At 44.6% G+C, this 21,119-nt stretch overlaps 1 long non-coding RNA gene across 1 annotated transcript; it reads right to left on the bottom strand.

Annotated features, from left to right (window-relative positions):
- Positions 1-11,261: 11,261 nt before the first annotated feature.
- On the bottom strand, positions 11,262-15,864 carry LOC147342222 (uncharacterized). The gene is made up of 2 exons (XR_015157846.1): positions 15,659-15,864; positions 11,262-14,315 (listed from the first exon to the last, which is right to left on the bottom strand). It is a non-coding gene; the product is annotated as an uncharacterized LOC147342222 (long non-coding RNA).
- Between the last annotated feature and the right edge of the window lie 5,255 nt (positions 15,865-21,119).

Raw genomic sequence — 21,119 nt, 5'->3', positions numbered from 1 at the left:
TACACATGCATGTCATCATTTGTTCTTAAAAAATTCACTTCTTTCTGAAATACTCTGTGTCTGGAAATCCTTTTCCAACCCGCATACAGACCATGACATGAAGTCTCTCCCAATTCCCCTTCCTGGGCTCTGGGGCAGAGTGGTACCCCCACGCCTTCCGAAATCCTCCCCATCACTCCTCCTGCTGCTCTGGTTCTCTTTTACAATCAAAGATGCTGCTGCCCGGTGTGTGGGGGCTGGATTTCATCCTTGCTGCTACCGAGACTGCTGGGATGTTTGGTGGGTGTCTGTCGGACTCTCACAGTTACTAACAGGACACACTATTTCTCTGACTCTGGGGACCAAAGATGAAAACACTGAGCCAACCGTCTGTGGCTGAAGAGTGGCTCAGCCTGGGAAGAAGCAGGTAGCTGTAGACAGTGGATGTAGACAAAGGCCTCAGCACCCCCCTTGCTGGAATGGCTACAACACCCCAGGCACCAGAAGATGCCCGAGGAAGAGGGCCCAGCTCACAGGCTGGGACATGGATGACCAGAGGCCTTGCCATGGGTTGCAAGCTCCCAACAGGCTGAGTTAGAGCCTGTCTGTCTGTTTTGCATTTCAGACGTGGGGAGGCAGCCTGAGTGATAGTCACACACGGCAGCACCCTTATCAAATCCCCCTACTTATTGTCTGGGCGACCTTGGGCAAATTACTCACCCTCTTCAAGCTTCAAATTCTCCATCTATGAAACAAAGTTCAAAATACCTCAATTCGAAGTTTAGGAACCTGGGACTTCCCTAGTGCTGCAGTGGCCAACACTCCACACTCCCAGTGCAGGGGGCCCAGGTTTGATCCCTAGTCAGGGAACTAGACCCCACATGCAGCAACTAAGAATTCCCATGCCACAGCTAAAGATCCTGCATGCTGCAACTCAGACCTAGTGCAGCTAAATAAATAAAGAAATAAAAACATTAAAAAAGAGCTAAGGAACCTGGAACATCACAGATGTTCAAGAAAGGCATTTCCCTATATTTCTGTGTGACCCTTGATAATTTTGTTTTTTGGCATCTTTCTGGAAAAGAAAATGAATAACTTCTTTTCATGAGTAGCCATCTTTTGCAGTTAGGGGAAAAACAATTCCCTTGCCGTGGCAACTTTCTTGATGACTGGTTCCGTGGCTAACTCCCTGTGGATCCTGATCCACTCCACTTCCTGCTCTTTGCCTCAATTTTTTTTATCTGTGGAAAAAAAATCCCCACCACCTACCATCTTCAGTTCAACTGAACAAAATTCCCTGAGCTGCCCACCACACCCAGCCCTGGATCCTACGTCTTCTCCCAAGTACAAGTGATTCTCAGGGTTTCCTGTGTCCGGGGTCATCAGATTCTTAATACTGAGTGTTGCACCAACAGTGTCAGTTAGAGTTTACTGAGTATGTCTTTGGTCATAAAGATTAGACCCAGATGATTTTTGCCCACAACATGATTACGATCTAACCCTGCCTCCATCACAGGTTGCTTGTCTTTCGAGTCAGACAGAATTCTTATTAGAAGAAAAAGAAAAGCTTGAAAAGCCTATCAGAAATACCACCAGCTGCAGCAGCCCCAGAGTGGGCTGCAAGGACAGCCAGCTCTCCTCACTCTGGTTTAGATACTGGGGTGTGTGGGGCTCTGCCTGTGAACTCAGACGTAGAGAGGTGGCTGACAGGGAATATTTATATACATATATTTATAAATGCCTCAACACAGAACCTGGCTCAGTAAAAATGCTCACCATGTGAGAAATTTGTCTTCATTACTGTTATTAGCAGAGGAGGAGAAATAGCCAGAGGTGGGCATCAGCCATGGGTGGGGACTCCCTGGTGGTCCAGTGGTTAAGACTCCAGGCTTCCAATGGATCCCTGGTGGGGGGACGAAGATCCTTCATGCCATGTGGCCAAAAAAAGAAAAAAAGAGTAAATTTTTAAATGTCTATATTAGAAAATAAACAACGAAAGCGACAAGATATGAGTTGTTCTAGGCCCTTCTCTGTGTCTGAAATGCACCCTCAGGCCCCGCTGGAAACTCAGGCAGGGCCCTCACCAGCTGGGGGACCAAAATGGGGGGCCGGGGAGCCTGGCAACACCAGCAGCCCTGAGAAGGCATAACGGGGGGCTGAGCATCAGCTCTGCGCAGAACGCGCACAGAATGCCAGACCGCTCGCCGCCCTCATACTTGATCTTATCGGCCCCGCTGGGGAGGTGAAGTGCATGTGTCAAGGGGTTCGTGCCTGTTCATCATTGTGGTCGCCCCAAAGTGGAGCAGGCAAGGTAACACTTGAAGCCATTTTTTGCAGAGAACTGCACAAACAGCCGCGGCTGCTGACAGTCAGTGGTTCCAAGGCAGATGGAGAAAACACCCACAGATGGTAAGGGCTGCAAAGAAACACCACAAAACAGAGCAACGTATACACATACACACACCCCAAAACAAATTTTAACCCCAAAGTCTCAGCACACCAGAAGGTCGGTTCATGTGCCCATAAAAAAGCCAAAAATGGAGACGGAGGGCTGGCTGGATGGCAGAGGAACTGGGACACTGAGATGTCCCCACAGAGGGATGAATGCTACAGGGCTTCCTTTGCGGAGGGTAGTTCTGGGAGGAAAATAAAACCGACAGTTCTCAGGACTTGAAACTGAGAGTTTCTACTTCAGAGAATCGAAAACAATTTCTTTCTGAAGATGCAGTTCAATGGAGAAAGAAGGGTCCAAATTCAGGTCTTCAAGGAGGCGATGGACGGATATTTTCAATCTGTTAAACAGATTATATATCTTTTTATAGAAAGATTGTATATACAGAAGTTGGGTTTTTTTTTGGCTTCTCAAAGTAGAAAGGCAAATCATGACTTGATTAATGAGCCTTTGAAACGTCTAACTGTAGGCTTGCTACTCTTGTGCATTTATCTATTTGGCAAACATCGCAGCAAAGTGAATGAGACATATCTTGTCTTATTCTCATATAAATTTTTGTATCTAGTAGGGGGAGAAGACGTTAAGAAAGTAGATACTGAAATACATAGTTACAAATGTTTATTTTTATTTCCCAGAGACTGTGTAGTGCAATGAGGGAGAATATCTTATTTTTACCTGAAGGTCTGAGACTATTAAACAAGCATTTTAAAACCAGCTATTATGTATAAAATGTACAGATACATAGAAATACCTGAAATATGACCCTTACTTTCCAAGAGCTCAAAACTTTTTTAAGGGACTAAGGTGTGTTAATAAAGAATTGTAACATTTGAAAGGAGGAATGAGAAATTTAGTATTAAGTTATTTTAGAAGATACACTTTTTTTTTCCCTAGAAAAGAATGCAAGTTGACTTTGTGCTACAGAGATGTTTGCTTGTTTCAGTTATCTAGGTCTGGGAGGGTCTTTATCATTGAGATTAAAAGATGTAAAAAGCACCATCATTGGCCCTGTGGAAACCACCCAACTCACTGGTTCAGCATCTTAAAGCTGAGCTTCTCAAACTTTAATGTGCGTATCCATCTCTTAAGGATTTGGCTAAAATGCAGATACTCATCCAGTTGGTTTGGAGTGAGCCCTGAGATTTGGCACTTTGGGTAACAATTGCTCAGATAATGAGGATGCTGGATCACATTTCGAGCAGCACGGTCTTAAAGGGAGGAATCAAATTCTGCAACATGAAGTTCAATTAGCTTCTTTCATTCCACCTAAATTTACTGAGTATCTACCATGAAGTTGGCTCATATTAAGCATTCACCAGCCCTTCCTTACCAAACAACAAAAAAAAAGTGTTCACAGACAACTAATTTCACAGATTACAATTGTTTGGAAGCTGGGTAACCATTTTATATCTGGTGTAAATACTCAGAGAATCTGTGAAAGGAGCTCAACCAAGATGGCAATGTCAGTATCCAGACTTCTGGATCTGTTATCTCTGTCAATGGTTTCTTGCGGGTGGGGAGCATATACTGACCCGGACATAAATTTATATGGCAGGGATTGGTCTGGAACTCAACACAGCTGTGTTTTGAGACCAGAGATCTCTCAGTTACTGTCAGATGAGACCCTTCTTCCAGAGCACGGCGGGCTATTTGCCATTCCTTCCAAGTCTCTCTGCCATGTCCTTCCCCTTGGCCATCCCATGGGCAGGCTGATGAGCAAGGAGGTGGGCTCACTGCTGTCCCTTCCCACCATGACATTTATCACCTAAATGAAACTTGACATGAGAATTGTCGTTTTTGTGAGAAGACGATAAAACTCATTTAACCTTTCCACTCCATAGGCCGCACGTTCCCTTGGGGCCTCTTGAATCCTGGTGAGGCCTTCGAGAAGAGCAGACTCAAGTTATACGGGATATGCTGATGCTGGCCTCTCCTTTTCATGTGAAGAGCTCACTTCTGCCCAGTCATTTGCAAACTTCGCACAAATGGAATTTCCAAACTCGGGTTGGAAGAAAGCACCTTGATTTCCTCCTACTCACATGGTGAAGAACATCAAAGGCCTTGATAAATGATGAAAGGAGGTAATATGCTAGGCACGGACGAAACCCTTCCTCCACTCCATTCGGACTGTCAGGAGAGTAACTGACGCGTCTCCCAGATCAGCAATAGTTTCTCGTCACCAACGCCTGGTGTCCCGTTGGGAGTTAACCCTGTCATTTCATCTAATTCTCCATTGGCAAGAAGCAGTCACTGCCAGAGACTTGGCACTGGGGGCATCATTGTTGGCTTTTGGTGGCAATTGTAATATTTAATATTCCTCAAATGAGTGATGATCCTGAGAGTATAAGAAGAATGGAACATTTTTTAAAAAGGAACAGTTGAGACTTTCTTGGTAATCCAGTGGTTAAAACTTCAACTTCCAAAGCAGGGGATACAGGTTTGACCCTTGGTTGGGGACCTAAGATCCCACAGGCCTTGTGACCCCAAATCCAAAAACATAAAGCAGAGGCAATATTGTAACAAATCCTCATTAAAAAAAAAAAAATCCTTAAAAAATAAAAGAACAATTTTTCTTCATTTTCTATCTCTAAGTGAACTGCTGTTTATATTATGTGAACTGACTCAAACCCAAACCAAAGAGGAAAGCCAGAGATTTGAGAAAACATTTGAATAAAATGCCTCCAGGTATTCTGTTGTTCATTCTTGTGACAAACATTTAATGAACACTTCTCACGGCAAGGCACTATTACAAACCCCATCCACTGCTTTAGGGGGAAATACCCAGAAAAGGGGAGAGGAGAAGCTAAAATGTGAGAGATATAAAATGCAAAAAGGGGTGTGTGATGTAGTAGGAAAAGCCTTGGGTCAAAGCTGAGGAATGCCCATCCCAATTCTGGACTTAGCTGACTATTAGAATTTGAGCAAGACTGACTTGGCTTCTAATTTCTTCATTTGTAATTAAGAGAACTGGGTCTTTGGTAAGGCGAATGTTTCATGGCTTCGTGTGATTAAAGCCTTCCCATCTTCTAAGGAAATTGTATATCACCCAATCTTTTATCTTACAGGTGATTGCTGTCTTGATATCAAACCGCTCAACGTGCAAGATCTGGGCATGTGATGTGAGCTTCATCCCCAGTCTCTCTATAATATGTTCTGTCTGTCACTCCTTCACAAACCAAGCGATAATCTTACACAATCAAGAAACACCTGTCTAGATATCTCTGAAGGTGTCTACAGAGGGCATACTCTTTCCACTTTAAGAAAACAAAAACTTGTTAGTTGATGACCATGTTCTGAATAAAATTATACTCTCCCATTCATTTTACTCTGAAATAAACTTGCATCTTTGGGGCAAAGCAGCTTGTGAAAAGCATCCTAATGGTACTCTGTGTCATTTTGGACTTCTGTGTTTAACAGGGTAGTCATGGAAAGAACACAGACATAATATAAAACTAAATTCAAAATTTGTCTGCTGTATCTCATTTAACTTTCATAATAATCTCATGAAGAAAGTTATGTCCCCCAGTGTGTGTATAAACTGAGCCTGGAGAGGTTAAATTACTTACCAAATACCACACTGCTTATGTAGAGTTGGAGAAGGAAACAGCTACCCACTCCAGTATTCTGGCCTGGAGAATTCCATGGACTGTATAGTCCATGGGTTTGCAAAGAGTCGGACATGACTGAGCAACTTCCACTTCCACTCTGTAGAGTACAGGTAGGACTTGGACCCAGATCTAATTATTTCAAATCAACTCTGGATGTCTACCTCAGCTGACCTATCTATAAAGATGCACCAACAGCCACTAAAGTTTTGTAGACAGAGTTCAATGACATAATGTATATAAAATGTTTAACTCAGATCCGATGGCATAACAGGTACTCAAGCTTCTTTGCCTTCTCCAATGCATCGCATTTAGGTGCCTACAGAGGGCATGTGTTATTTCTAAAATAAAGATCTCACTGCAGCATGGAAAAGAGCACTGAAGAAGCAGTTGAATGGGGCTTCTCTGGTGGTCCAGTGGTTAAGAGCCTGCCTTGCAATGCAAGAGACACAGGTTTGATCCCTGGTCAGGAAAGATCCCACAGGCCTCAGAGCAACTAAGCCCGTGTACCACAACTACTGAAGCCCGTGTGTGTCCTAGAGCTCGTGGCACACAGCAGGAGAAACCACCGGGATGAGAAGCCCATGTACCGCAACTAGAGAAACCCACACGCAGCAGCGAAGACCCAGCACAGCCAAAAATAAAAATTAATTAATTAATTAAAGTTTAAAAAAAGAGAAAGAAACAGTCAGATGAACTCTTCTAAGACCTTTCTCCAAGTAAGTTATCTTTCTAAGGTTCCTGTTATTATGTTCTGAAGGCTTTGTGCTTATGAAGCAGATATGGACGGACACGGGTGGGCCAGGCCAGGCCCTGTGGTCACTCCACAGCCTTGCATCTGTTGGGTCAGCAGGTTCATGCCTCCTAACAGTCTGAGCACCCTTTCTGGAATCTGGGCAGGAAATGCACGCCCCACCCCCACCCGGGCCACTCTCTCCAAGAGTCATGGGTGATGAAGGTGTTTCCTGCCATTCTGTACAGGACGGAGAGTCACTTAACCTTGCTTTCATTATCAGTGGAGGAGGCGGCGATTGGACCTCCACCCCCTAGGGCAAACGAACTGCCAGGGCTGGCCCTTTGGCATGAACCGTCTTGGTTGCAAGCAAGCAAACCTGTCACCTTCCTGTTTTATCTACACATGGTGTTTGCTTCCTTTGACGTGGATTCTTACACTCAGGGTAGGAGGGATTTCTCGAAAAACAATGTTTGTTGTCTGCCTCTGATTCCCTGTCTCCCCACCCCTTTCTCTTTCCTTTTCAAGGCTCCAGGAATTGCTAAATGGCACGTCCTGAACACCGAATGCTGTCAGCTAAAAATACCCAAGCATATGCTTATCTGCACTGGTACTTCCTCTCTAGGGGCCTTACAGACGTTATCTCATTTATCCTTAAAAACACCCCGAGAGGTAGGATGTGGTCAAACAGTGCTCTTCCCAAAAAGTGAGGAAGGCTTTAAGAGGAAAGGTCAGCATTTGAGTTTCTATACCGAGGCCCAGCAGACAAACTCAGGTCTTAAACTTCTCAGCTTACGATCCCATCACTCTGCATCCCACACCCTTGGAATGGCAGGAGCCCATGTACAGAAATACAAACCCAAGGATCCTGGCACACGGGCAGTGGCCAGGCTAAGAGGGATCTGGAAGCTTCTGTGCTTCTTTGGAAGCTTCTTCTGGGTGCCTTTGCTTCCATCACGTCTTTAAAGATTGGAGATCCTCCAGGCCTTAGTCATCACTGTGCATATTCTCCCCAGCCACCTCCCAATGGCTTTATCTCTCGCCTAGATAACTCATGGTGACTATCAGTTTCCACATCCCTCATCCTCTCTTCTTAGCTGAGTATATACTAACTATGTATTAGATGTTTTACATGAATTTGTCACATGCACTTCAAAAATGCATTCCAAGCAGAACACACCACGTTCATCCTCGCTCTGTACATCTTCCTATATTCCCTATTTTAGGACCTAGAAATAATGAAGCATCAGAGAAACCTGGGACTTGTGACAGAGTCAACCCACACCATCACTGCTATATATGAGTGCTTACGCATGTACAGTAGTATGCGCTGAGCTTAGTTGCTCAGTCATGTCTGACTCTTTGTGACCCCATGGGCTTGTAGCCCTCCAGGCTCCTCTGTCCATTAGGATTCTCCAGGCAAGAATACTGGAATGGGTTGCCATACCCTCCTCCAGGGCCTCTTTCCAACCCAGGGATCGAACTCAGGCCTCCTGCATTGCAGGTGGATTCTTTACTGTCTGAGCCACCAGGGAAGCCCATGAATTCTGGAGTGGGTATCCTATCCCTTCTCCAGGGGATCTTCCCAACCCAGGAGTCAAACTGGGGTCTCCTACATTGCAGGCAGATTACCAACTGAGCTACCCGGGAAGCTCATACATAAGTGAGCCAGACACCTTCCAGACGCCCCTCCATCCAGGCTCACTTCCCCCTCCCAAACACACCCCCTAAGGAGACTGACTTCTGTGACATAAACCATTGAGCTCCTTTGAACTCTGGCTGCCAGTTGCACTCAGCCTTTGGTGAGCACTGGCCAGAGACTGGAAGGAGGCAGGAGAGAAAAGGTGTTTTATTTATTTCCCTTCTCCTTCCCTGTCAGGTCCCCATGGACTGGCTATATTCTGGACATAAGGCCAGAGCCCATCACAAATTCGTTTCCACATGGCTTGTTCTGGGTTCTGATAACCATCCCTTCCTGTTGCTCATCGAACTTGGAGGAGGTAGAGCCTCCTGCCTCCTGATGTTACCAACCTCAGGGTACCGCTCAATCCCCACTCTCATACTCTGTAATTCATCCGTATATATTTTTTAAAACTTTTTATTTTGTATTGGGGTAAAGCCGATTAACAATGTTGTGACAGTTTCAGGTGAACAGCGAAGGAACTCAGCCATACATATATATGTATCCATTCTCTCCCAAACTCCCCTCCCATCTAGGCTGCCACATAGCATTGAGCAGAGTTCCCTGTGTTCTACAGTAGGTCCTTGTTGGCTATCCATTTTAAATACAGCAGCATGTACACGTCCATCCCAAACTCTCTAATTATCCCTTCCACCCATCCTTTCCCCTGGCAACCATTAAGTTCTTTCTCTAACTAAGTCTGTGAGTCTCTGTTTTGTAAGCTCATTTGCATCATTTCTTTTTAGATTCCACATATAAGGGATGTCATATGATATTTCTCCTTCTCTGTCTGACCTACTTCACTCAGTATGACAATTTCCAGGTGCATCCATGCTGCTGCAAATGACGTTATTTCATTTTTTAAATTCCATTCTTTTTGATGGCTGTGTAATATTCCACTGTATATATGTACCATGGAGTCACAAAGAGGTGGACACAACTTAGCAACTGAACAACAACCACATTTTCTTTATCCATCCCTCTGTCGATGGACATTTAGGTTGCTTCCAAGTCTTGCCTACTGTAAACAGAGCTGCAATGAGCATTGAAGTGCATATATCCTTTTGGATCATAAGTCATCCCTATATTAAACTTATAACAACTCCCAGCTAGACTGTGCCATCTCTTTCCTGATGGTACCCCAACTGCTATATAGTCACCAATTCTGTGTTTTCCATCCAACTCAGATGACTGCATTTCAAGCCCTCAGTACATCTGATCTGATTGCTGTATTATTTCCTGATCTGTCTCCCTGTAGGCTCCCAGCTGTTGTACTGATTGTCAGAGTCTTCTCTAAAATATCCGTGTAATCACATCAATCTCTGTCAGTCCACCAAGGGCTCTCAGGGCCCGTCACCATTTACTTACTTGTCTGTCTGTCTTTCTACAGTCAGTCTTTTATCACCCCTTCCAGGACATCCTGCCCTCTATAAATATTTATTAAACAAATAAGTATTGAATGGGACTTGAGGTTTTAAGGGAACACTAGCTATTTCCTTTTACAATACTATCTTCTATTTAAGTGTCATTTCTTGTCCTGATGAATGTGTCCCGGGGCTATGAGAATTGTGAACACCTGGGACTAATATCCTACCTTTCTATTGTTCAGAGCTTTTATCAGAGAGGGATTAGATCATGATGAAAAAGCTAGGGCTCTCAGATAGATTTCCTGAATTCAATTCCTGATTTATCCACTAGTCCTGTAACCTTGGGCAAATTACTTGCATGTTATGCCTCCACTCACTAATCTCTAAAATGAGGAAAGTAATATACACAGCTCATGGATTTGCCACTAGGATAAAAGGAATTAACATATACTAAATACTCAAAACAGTGCCTGGCGTGTGGTGGGTATGCAACCGATGTTAACTCTTATTTCTTGACCTAACCTTGGTTCGTCAACTTCATCCTATGGTGTCTGCCTCTCACCCTTCCATCAAAGCAGACTTCTGCCCGAAAGCCTTCTCACATCAAAGACCACGACAACCTCTAGCAGCTGAGACCATGCCTTCTTCACTTCAAGTTGTCATGTGGCTGCCACTTCCCACAGCCTCTGCTAAATACGTTCTTCATTCACAGCTTAGCAGCAGGGAGGGAAAAAAAGAGTGTGGACACGTAGAATGTCTTCCCATATTACAATAGTGATTCCCTCATGATCTTTCCCCAAATCAGAAGAATATTTCCTTCAACAACTAAGCCTCTCCCTTCCTCTTTTTTTTTTTTTTTTTTTTTTATGGAGAGACTCACTCCAACATTTCACTCCTTCCAGAGGTTCACAGAGAAAATTTGGAACTTAAAAAGTAAACTTACCAGGGCAAAACTTTCAAAAACCAATTATAAAATACTTGTTTATAAATACATTTCCACTTTTATAAAAAGCAGAAAAACATATCAAAAAAAAATAGTAAACCACTACTCTGACATCTTGACAGCATCACCACCAATAGTTTAAAACTTTGTTTATAGTCTTTTTTAGATTTAAATGTGTATTTTCATAGTTGAGAATATAAGCTGTATGTATTTTGCACCTACATTTTTTCATTTTGTCAAATAATAATCACTAACCCAAAGTATACATAAGTTTTCAAGATATCATTAATTTAATTAAGGGGCTTCCCAGGTGGCGCTAGTGGTAAAGAACCTGCTTGTCAATGCAGGAGACACAGGGGACGCGGGTTCAATCCCTGGGTCGGGAAGATCCCCCAGAGGAGGAAATGGCAACCGGCTCCAGTATTCTGGCCTGGAGAATCCCCATGGACAGAGGAGCCTGGTGGGCTACAGTCCACAAGATTGTAAAGAGTCAGACACAACTGAGCACAGCACAGCACACCATTAATTTAATTAACTTAATTCAATGGCATCATAATATTCTACTTTTTTCACATTAGTAATTTAATTTAAAATCCCCTATTATTAGACAAATTATTTCCTACTTTAAGCATTATTAGTATAAAGCTATGATAAACATCTTTGGTTATAATTTTTTGTCTACATTTTCATGAAAGAGTCCCAGAATAAAACTGCTGGGTTGAAGAAGCTGAATATTTTCAGGCTTTTGAGATGCCTTATGCAAGATGGCTTGCTACAAAATATATGGCTGTTTCTACTTTCACCAGCAGAATGTGAAGGTTCAGGTTAGAGTTAAGCTACCTTTAGCAAGCTCTAAATTTGCATTTTGTTTAGTATTTTCTCACTAAAAGGCAAAGCCTATTTTTTTTAATGTATGTTATAAACAATTATTAAAATAGATAAAAATTGGCTTAATCTCCATTTGAATTTCATATGCCTTTTATTTCACCCCAATTCAGACAACATTCTAATTAATTATATATGCTACAAGATATTTAAGGAGCAGCTCCTTTGCTGGCACAGCATACTCCGTGGTCCTGAGAGAGCACCCTGAGGACACCCCCATGGTCAAGTCTTCCTAGATCTAGATGACCTGTGCTAAGGCCGCTCTGATAAAGCCAGCCCAGGTCACAGGGTCCAGATGGCTCCTTGTATAGGCTGTACAGGGAGGGGACTCACCAGCAAAAAAAGCATGCATCCTCTAGTTACTCAATGAATATTAACTCAGGGCCAATTTCACGGGAGGAACTATGTTGAGCCCTGGGGAAACCACATCAACGGGAGAGATCTAGCACCAGCCTTCAAAAAGCTCCCATTTCAGAGAAAGGGATGACCATGGAATAATTCATTACCCAATTAAACGTGTAGCTATATTTACAACGAAGCACTGGAAAACAGAATAATGACGGACGGACAGAACATCTGATCTGCTGAGTTTACATGTCTGACTTGAGCCATAACCACACAACCGTCTTTGCCCGTGGTGGGTGTTGCTGTTGTTCAGTCACTAAGTCGTGTCTGACTCTTTGCGACCCCATGGACTGTAGCCCATCAGGCTCCTCTGTCCATGGGATTCTCCAGGCAAGATTACTGGAGTGGGTAGCTGTTTCCTTCTCCAGGGGATCTTCCCGATGCAGAGATTGAACCCTTGTCTCCTGCATTGGTAGGCAGATTATTTACTGACTGAACCACCAGGGAAGGTCTACTTGGTAGCTGTATCTCCCTACACGGCAAATGAGGGTGACATTCTCATCTATCCATCCCCATGGATCTATCCATCCATCTATCCATCCAAGTGAATCGAGGGAGATTACATCAAAGAGCATGTCAGGGAGCACTGCCTGTTGCCCTCTGTCCCTTCCACACCAGCCTTCCCAAGCTGGCTTTGGTGCCTATTTGCTTAAAAGGACGAACTCAAGGCAGAAAATGTGGCCAAACAGCCCACACTGCTCACCGCTGGTGAGGAGCAGCACCCTCTGAATCAGGGGCAGCTTCCAGTAAATAGAGCAAAACAGAGATCTCTGCCGTGTAGGGGCCAGGGAGAAGTTATGGAAGGAACAATGGGACACTCTGCGGACTATTAACAGAATCCACTGCCCTTTGTTGTGGCTACAGGGTCGCAGGCAATTTGTATTGTTTGGTTCCCAACCCCCAGCCTCCCTGTGCACCTCCACCCCCACCAACTGCCTGCTCAGCTATTGTCATTGATGGAGTCATCCTGGCCTTCCCTACACTCCACACCCACTGCCCTCCATCTCCATTCCCCCTATTGTTTGCCAGGCTTGGCCCTGACCCCTGCGTATTTATAAAGGCCACTTCCCGCAGCATCATTGTGTGCTCAGTGGCTCTCAGCTCCCCCCCGTTTCCTGACAATGAGCAGGGTAGTTGGGGGGAGGTGGGGGGGCTCGGTAACAGCCCAAGTCCAGCTCCTGATTTCCTCCATGTCCTGTTTACTGTGTTCTGTGAGCATCTCTCTGGCCACTCCTCTGGCAGAATCCACCAGCACCGCTTCAGCCCTGCCTTCAGTCCGGCAGAGCAGCTGCACTAAACCAGAAGGAAGAGCCAAGGGCCTCTGTGTCGTGAGCTGGAATCTCAAAAGGTGTTTCAGTCTCTGGATGAAGTTGCTGGTGTTCTGAGTCAAAACCCGAATCAAAGAGGTTGGGCTTGGAGAGATAACACACACAGCCTATTTCCTTCTGTTTCCTAGGATATAGAACTGGTGACCATTGCAATCTCTGCTTTATTCTCAAGTTTAGAGAATCTCTGAGGGTGTGTCCTGCCAGAGTGATCATTAACTCCCCCCTCAAAATCTCTGCCCTTGTGGGCAAACACCAGGGAAGGCAAACATGTCCTTTACAAAAATATGGCATTTCTCTCTTTTCTAGTTCTTGTCTTTGTTCTCCATAGAAGAACGTCTGCAACATGAGAAGAATGAACTCAGTCATATACTTTAGTGAAGGAAAGAGCAGTACTTCCGTGTATCTGTGGCTATCATATATGAAATGTCTCAGTTCACCGTCTGTTTTCAATAGGGATTTCCTTCCATTTCCCACAAGCAAGATGAGAACTGAAGCTCAGTGCATGTGATTAATGAACTTGCTCAAGGTCATGAGCCAGTTGCAGAGCCCAGGTCCAACCTGAAAGCATGGTGGTTTAGAGCCTTGGTCGCTGACTCCTTCCTGATATTACTCGAACCTTTCTTCGCTCTGTGCCCCCAGCATCTCCCCATCACCTCCTCTCACCGTTCATTAGCCTCTGGGAGCAGGATAGAGTACCTGGGGTAACATCTACCAAAGTGCATGACCTCCTCTTGGAAGGACTTATTGTTGAGCCCTCCAGACCCGCAGCTGCTGGAGAACATTCAAGGCTCCGTCCACTGGAATGAGCTTGCTCCTTGTTAAACACGGCCCTAGCCTGGGCTGGCTTTTTGTAACGTTTGTTCTCTCTCCCACCACGGAGCCCGTCAGGAACTGAGATCTGGGCTGCTCCCTGTTGTTTGTTATTGCAGGCAGATCTCTGCATTAGAAGAGAAACACAGGCAAAGGTGACTGGAGCCACCAACCCATCAGGCAAGGCTGCCCCTCACGCTTTGACTGTTTGGTTTGGCACAGCTACGATCTTTTCCTCCTGTCTGGGTACCAGCATCCAGACACTTTTCTCCCAGGGGCCCGTCTGGCCACGTCTTTGTCCCAGATCACGATGCAGTCACATTTCCTCAAGCCCTCAAGCTGAGCATGTATGTGTGTTTGGTCCAGGCTGCATCTTCCTCCAGCCCGTTGGTCTCCACCCTGCCCCCTCTCCCAGCAAGCATCCTGTTTCATTCCTGGCCCAGCTGCAGCTCCCGACAGGCAGTGGGCCAGTCTGGGGACTAGTGACAGGGTGAGTAATGCTCGAGGTCAGAGGGCAGCTGCTCCTGGGATCGAGTCTCCTTACATGAGGAGGCCGCCTCGCTGTGATCACCCAGTGGAATAAGTTCCCAGAGCTGATGGCAAGATAAAGCACATTAACAAAACGTGCCCTCTTTGATTTTATGCCACGAGGGCCAGAGCTTGCCTGGAGGACTTGAACCCATCACTGACCCCCTCCTAAAGTCACCACCAACAGGTGATCATCCTTATCAGCACGGTAGTCATCTCAGAACTCTAGAAGGTCCAAGCTGGAGGGGGCACAGTGACCTCTCCTTTAATAAATGAGGAGGCGAAGGTCCAGAGGGCTCAAGTGGCCTGCTGGATCTGCACCCGACCCTCCTGCCCACTCCAGTGACCTCCTCAACTACATTATGTCCCCGTGTCTGGAAAAGGCCCCCCTGGGCAGCAGGGGGAGAAGTTGCAAGTATGAGCTGCAGACACTGGGCTCTCCCTGTTTCTCAAATTAGCTTCCAAAGAATAAGAGAGTGAAATGTCAGAGAAGAGTTCCCCACCCAAATAGACACATCCTTACTTGCAGGTGTGGAGAAAAGGTAGACCAGAAGCACCAGGCCTGGGGACCAGTCTCTTCTCTCCCCCTCACCCTAATCTATTCTATATAAAGCTAGAGGCACAGGGAGCTCAAACTGGTGCTTTGTGACAACTAGAGGGGTAGGATAGGGTGAGAGGGAGGTTCAAGAGGGAGGGGACATATGTATACCCATGGCTGATTCATGTTGATGTATGGCAGAAACCAAAACAATATCGTAAAGCAATTATCCTTCAGTTAAAAATAAATGTTTAAAAAGCTAGAGTCATACAGCCATAGCAATACATACTATAAGGAGGAAAAGAACAACACCAGCCACCAAAAAACTCTCATTAAACCCATAAGTATGTCCCTACCTGTGTAATCACACCAATAGCCCTCAACTCAAACTAGACTGTACTTACAGTCCTTGCCAAATGGTAGTTGAGTCACTAAGTCGTGTTTGATTCTTGCAACCCCATGAATTTGGCCTGCCAGGTTCCTCTGTCCATGGGATTTCCTAAGCAAGATTACTGGAGTGGGTTGCCATTTCCTTGTCCAGGGGTTCTTCCTGACCCAGGGATCAAAGCTGGGTCTCCTGCAAGAGGTCTCCTGCCTTGCAGGCAGATTCTTTACTGACTAAGCCACCAGGGAAGCCTTTACCATATAAGACTATTCATTGATTCAGCCAATCAGTGAGTCAGTCATTCCCTCAACCCAATCCTTCACTCAATAAAGTGACGTAGCAAGATTCAATCTACATTTATTTATAATACACTTTATGTCAGACACTCTACTAGGTGTCAGGTAATTTTTCTGAGACTAACACATTGGAGCTTACAGTTTGCTGGGGATAACAGACACACTGAAAACAGTACAGCCTGATGTGAACATGCATAGATGTTCACACACACATACATAAAATAGTGATGTACACAGACAGCCTAAAACTGCTCGGGATGGACAAGGAGAATATCAAAAATACCTTCAGAGAGGAAACAGTATTAGAGCAAGTTTTTCATGATGACACACTCTAGGGTGTAGGCTGGGAGCTGGGAGACACAGCAGACAGAAGGAGCAGAGGAAAGAGGGGTCTCGAGTTGCCCAGAGACCACAGAAGAGCAGCGCAAGTGGAGCAGGAGAGGAGCAGGGCTCTCCAGGTGGAGCCCAGACCCCAGAAGGCCTGGAATGCTCAAGAGCTCAAGAGCATGAACATTATCCTCAAGGTACTGGAGCTCCAAGAAATAATGGGCTAAAAGGAATCCTAGGACTAAGTTTGCAATGAGCAAACATTCCAATTCTTGAGTGAAAAATGAAGTGAGGCAACTAGCAGGCTGTGGAACAGTCCGGATGAACGTCCCTCCGCTGAATGCCTGATGGGTACCAGCTCTGCTGTCAGCCAGCACTAACGAGAAGTTCCGCATTCCCAGGCCTGGTTCCGGGCCCCGTACACACAGCGGTCTGCCGAGTGACACAGTCTTCCTGGCAGAGCACTTCCTGGGAACTCTCCGTCCATTAGATGTGGTCATTAATGTCATGTGGCACTCAGGCTCAGAAGAAACCACAAGGCTCATTACCATAATTTTTCCCATTTTCCTGATGGGAAAATTGAGGTTTAGAGAAATTAAATGACTCACCTAACTCATACAATTACTAACTAGTAGAAAACTGACTCAAACCCAGACAGTGCTGTCCGGAGTCTTACAGAGATATTCCCTACTCTATACTACTCTTCGTGAGAACTCTCAAGGGCTTGATCATTAATAGCTTTGTCTTTTAAGATCTTCACATGCCTGGGAGGTTTTTATTTTCATAGACTCGTTCTTACGTTTCATATTACAATACTCCTAAATCATACACATTGAATATAGTACATACAGAGCTATGTGAATTAAGTTGCGACTGACTAGGTTTAAGTAACATTAATACAACACCTTGCAGGTATTTAATTGGGCTTTCCAGGTGACTCCAGGTCACTACAGATGGTGACTGCAGCCATTAAATTAAAAGAAGCTTGCTCCTTGGAATAAAAGCTGTGACCAACCTAGACAGCATATTAAAAAGCAGAAACATTACTTTGCCCACAAAGGTCTGTCTAGTCAAAGCTATGATTTTTCCAGTAGTCATATATGGATGTGAGAGTTGGACTATAAAGAAAGCTGAGTGCCAAAGAATTGATGCTTTTGAACTGTGGTGTTGGAGAAGACTCTTGAGACTCCCTTGGACTGCAAGGAGATCCAACCAGTCAATCCTAAAGGAAATCAGTCCTGAATATTCATTGGAAGGAATGATGCTGAAGCTGAAACTCCAATATTTTGGCCACCTGATGCGAAGAACTGACTCATTGGAAAAGACCCTGATGCTGGGAAAGATTGAAGGTGCGAGGAGAAGGGGATGACAGAGGATGAGATGGTTGGATGGCATCACCGACTCAATGGACATGAGTTTGAGTAAGCTCCAGAAGCTGGTGATGGACAGGGAGGCCTGGCGTGCTGCAGTCCATGGGGTCACAAAGAGTCAGAGACAACTGTGTGACTGAACAACAACGACATGTGGCTCAGTGGTAAAGGATCCACTTGCCAATGCAGGAGACATCGGAGATGCAGGTTTCATCCCTGGGTCAGGCAGATCACCTGGAGGAGAAAATCACAACCCACTCCAGCAGTCTTGCCTGGAGAATGCCAGGGACTGCGTGACTGAGCATGCACAAACACAGATATTGAGTAAAGCATTTATCAGTTTTGATTTAACTGAACTCAGACACAGTCCGACATAAGAGAAACTGGATGATATCACAGGAAGCTGAAAAACACTGTCCCCAATGCAAACTGATGGAGTTAGGCAAGGCTTTTTTGGAGACACATCTGAGCAGGGTTTGGAAGGATGAAGAGGAGTAAGTCAGATAAAGAAAGAAGACAATAGATCCAAAAAGAGTCCAGGAAGGCTGTGATGTCTGTGTAACAAGAAAGTGATGAGATAGTGTAGTGAATCTGTTAGACTTCAAGAGGACTATTAGACAATGGAAACAGCTGATATTCCAAATATTTCCAAGCAACTATAAACATAGCTTATTTCTTATGTGGAGTTTTGTTCTTTAAGCCAAAAGTGCTAGAATAAAGCAGCCAAGTGAGAGACTTCTGGTCCAAGAGACCTGCTTTGAGGTGTGTCATTCAGAGGTGCTCACATTCCATAGGACAGTTAGAAACGATAACAGCAATGTCATCAAGATCTGAAGCTCGTTGTTCTAAATCTTCTTACTCCTGGTTCTTTTTTTTTTTTTTTTTTTACTTTTTTGGCCACGCCCTGTGGCTTGTAGATCTTAGTTCCTCAGCCAGGGATTGAACCCACACCCCTTGCATTGGAAGTGTGGACTCTTAATCACTGGGCCTCCAGGGAAGTCCCTCTACTGGTTCATTTTTATTCCTTTAGAAATGAATTTGATTTCTAGAGGCAGCCTAAATCTCTATTAGAGCCCAGGGTGAAGAGTACTAATAGCAATCATCTAGGGCAAACCATTTTTGATCAACAGAAAAACAAGAATTGTAATTAAAAGTTTGCTGAATGCTTTCTGTGTTCCAATTACTGTACGAAAGGACTTTTCTCCTTCAAAAAATTCTATAAAAGAAATGCAATTACTTTGATTTCTACTTGATTAATGAGAAAAAGAAGCTTGAGAGGTCAAGAATTTGCCCTAGGTCATATAAAAATTCTGAATTTTAACTGGGTTTGAATCTAGGACCTGAGTTCTTTACTATTATGCTGCTCTATTCCTCTGCAATTCGAAGTTTTAAACTGATATCTAATCACATAGGCCTGAAGCAGGGTCATCATACAAACTTCCTACAAATTAAACTTATTAAATACTGGATGTGCTACATCATAATACATCAAACATATTATAGTGTACCTACCTATTACATAACTAGAGCTTATAGATCATCTCTGTGTTGAATTGCTGTGGATTATTTGGCCTAAAAAGTAATAAACTCATTATTTTTATTTACAATCTTATTTTTTAACTGGAGAAACAGGAACTGTTTTCTAGTCTTAAATATTATCTTCTAGGGTCTTACAAAACTCTAGGACTGCAGGGAGACTAAAACTGTGATACCTTGTCTGTAGTTTTCTCCAAGCAGGGGCCCCAAAGGAGGGGCCCCAGAAAAGTTCAGAATTCCGCAGTTGGAATAAGTAAAAAGTCTCCCCAAATGAAGACTGCACTTTGAAAAACAACCTTTTTTTTTTTTTTTCTTTCTGACTTATTTCACTCTGCATGATGTGCTCCAGGTCCATTCACATCTCTGCATTAACACATATGTGTAGAATCTAGAAAAATGGTACGGCTGCTGCTGCTGCTGCTAAGTTGCTTCAGTTGTGTCCAACTCTGTGTGACCCCGTAGACAGCAGCCCACTAGGCTCCCCCGTCCCTGGGATTCTCCAGGCAAGAACACTGGAGTGGGTTGCCATTTCCTTCTCCAATGCATGAAAGTGAAAAGTGAAAGTGAAGTCACTCAGTCGTGTCCGACTCTTCATGACCCCATGGACTGCAGCCCACCCAGCTCCTCCACCCATGGGATTTTCCAGGCAAGAGTACTGGAGTGGGTTGCCATTGTGTACAGATGAACCTATTTCCAGGGCGAAAACAGAGATGCACACATACACTGGTGGACATGGAGGGTGGAGAATGAAATAGGGAAATTGGGACTGACATATATACAGGACCACGTGTAAACTAGAGAGCTTGTGAGAAGCTGCTATACAGCACAGGGAGCTCACCTCTGTAATGACCTGGAGGACTGGGATGGGAAAAGGGAATGGGAGGCTTGTACAGCAGAAACTAACACAACATTGTAAAGCAACTATACCCTAGTTTTTTAACAAAGAAAACAACCTTTAGCCCCATTATGTAAAAGCCTCTGAATTCAGATGTGGTATCTCTCACTTGGAGGAAACGCTGCACAAGTCCCTGGTAACTGTCTCTTGAGTTTCCCCGCCTTGGCTCTGCTGCCTGATACCCCATCCAATGTGTTCTTTTAGTTCATCTAAAGCCATTCAGAAAGCAGAATCTCCTTATTGCTCTGAATTATTCATGGCAGAGCATAGAGCACCCATCTCCCAAATCACACTTTAGGTTTAAGATTTAGACATTTTTACCCCCATCCCCACCCCCTGGGTATTTTTAAGAGTGGGGTAAGCCTGTTCTGTGGCTTTGTTTATTTTCTTTTGAAAATGGGACGAGATCCCTAAGCATCAGAAAGAATGTGAGCTGGGAAAGAGAACACCAGAAGAGAAACAAAACTTCAGACAAAGTGTGGAGGAAGGAAGTAGAGACCAGATGAATTCTGCTCTCCTACTTTCAACCTGAGCCTCCTCCTGGAGCTGTGAGTTCCTGGCCTCCAGCCTGGAGCCATGTGCGCATTTCCATTTCAAAGGGAAACACACACGGATCACAGGGGTCCCCAGTGAGAGAAGGGAGTGATGGGCTCCTGGGTACATGTTTACAAATAACTCCAAGCTCAAGCACCTCAGACCTCATTTCTCTTATCCCCAGTTACAAATCATCTATTGACCAACCCATCATGCCATCCCACCCTGGCACTGCCATTCATACCCTTTAGGAAATGCATTTCAGGACTGATTGGCATAGTCCACGATCAGAGATAAGGTAAAACATCTCAGAAGACAGAGCTCTGTTCTACCTTTCAAGTCTCAAAAGGAAATCTAGTGGTTTCCAGGGACACTGGAAACAGAAAACTTTTCCCTCTGCTGTTCGCAGGCATGGGATGCTGGAGACGAAGGAATTGGTTTTCTGAACACAAAAATCTTTCCTTATCTCCAGCTGTGGCTGAACCCATCCACAGTAAGAATGACGAGTTGGAAGAGAAGCAG

This window comes from Bos grunniens, chromosome 29, assembly GCF_055505025.1.
Source record: "Bos grunniens cultivar Pamir isolate PY7600 chromosome 29, Bosgru_T2T1.0, whole genome shotgun sequence".
NCBI classification, from domain to species: Eukaryota; Metazoa; Chordata; class Mammalia; order Artiodactyla; family Bovidae; genus Bos; species Bos grunniens.
This window is presented reverse-complemented; position numbering and strand designations above follow the sequence as displayed.